Source organism: Vigna umbellata, chromosome 10 (assembly GCF_029865625.1).
Source record: "Vigna umbellata cultivar VRB3 chromosome 10, Vumbellata_1.0, whole genome shotgun sequence".
Lineage (NCBI taxonomy): Eukaryota > Viridiplantae > Streptophyta > Magnoliopsida > Fabales > Fabaceae > Vigna > Vigna umbellata.
Genome location: NC_142174.1, coordinates 1,303,461 through 1,304,829, shown reverse-complemented (window position 1 = coordinate 1,304,829; position 1,369 = coordinate 1,303,461). Strand labels below are relative to the sequence as shown.

At 42.5% G+C, this 1,369-nt stretch overlaps 1 pseudogene; it reads right to left on the bottom strand.

Moving 5' to 3' along the window:
* Nucleotides 1-797: 797 nt before the first annotated feature.
* LOC148191584 (putative calcium-transporting ATPase 13, plasma membrane-type pseudogene) lies at nt 798-1,139 on the bottom strand (annotated as a pseudogene).
* Nucleotides 1,140-1,369: the final 230 nt, after the last annotated feature.

The following is a 1,369-nucleotide window of genomic DNA, read 5'->3' as shown; positions in this document are numbered from 1 at the left end:
TTACCGAAGGATGTACCGGCGGTCATGTAAGTGGTTGATTACCTAAGGCTTTTTAAGTTTACCGAAGGCTGCATAGGTCGTCGGTATATTGATCGACCTAATGAAATGAAAATTTGGGATTTTCCTCTCTATTCTCCCAATTTTTGTTTGCGCAGAACCTTTCCCCCAAATTTTTCGCTCTCACTTCAGAACTGCAGTTTAACCCGTTTGTTGCTGCAATTGGTGTGTCGACGTTAGGATAGTGACGGTAAGGAGGGTGGTGGTTGACGAAATTAGTTGTTCCGAGGGGGCTGGTCGAGGGTGGTGGTTGGTGTTGCGACTTGACGATGGTGTTCTGGCGACCTCACCACGGTGTGCTCTGAAGTTAAAGGAACTTGGTGAACGGACTTGGAGGGGCCACTGTGGGCTTCTGTCGCTGTCGTGCTCTACAAAGGTTGCCATCGTCTAGGGCAATCTTGGTTGAGGTAAGTTGTGCGTTTAAAAATTTGTTCTGAGTTTAATTGAAAATCAATATGTTTGATGTTCTTGTGGTAGCACTGTGTGATGTTGTTTGTTCGAGAAAGTTTTTTATTTTGTAATTGAAACGAGGGGCAAGGCATTGGCCTGCCAGTGACAAGGTTCAAATAACCTTAGCCGTAGTTTAGGGAAAATAAAAGCAACCAGTGAAGATTGAGTAGGTGAAGATTATAACTTAGTGGTTTGTACTAATTTTTCTTGTGAACAAGTGGGTTACACTTCACCAGCACACCAATTGTCCAAGACAAAGCTCGAATGCTAACACAAACACCCCATTACTCCTAAGTCAATCTCTCAGTATTGGGTATCTTTTTCAGAAACTCAACCTTCACTAGCTGAAGAACGACAGTTAGGCTCACAATTACAATGAACAACCTATTCTTACCAACTCCCTTAAATATGTTATTGTTCTCCAGTTCCCTTGCATTTAACTCATTGAACACTTGGCAGAGGACAAAAGAATTTAAGATAATCGTGTTCTTCACCTTGTCAGTAACATGAAAGATTGATCTTCCCCTCAATTCTAAAACCAGTTGTACCATAACCTGGTACAATGCCTGTGAAATCAGGTTCCTCCACATAAGTGTAGTTATCAGTGGCTCAACTCTACCTACAGGTGGCATCTTCATGAGATCATCAGTAGGTTCCTCGGTGGCTAAAGCCAAAGCTCTCCTTTTCCACTTCAGTGCCTTCTATTCCCTTGGAAAGTCCAATATCTACATGTTTTAGAGCAGGTGCGTCATTTGTGGCATCACCTATGATTGGCACCACATTACCCTTCTGCTTTAAACATTGAACCATCAGAAGCTTGTTAAATGGAGATGATCTGGCCATGACCTTGATTCTGTTAATC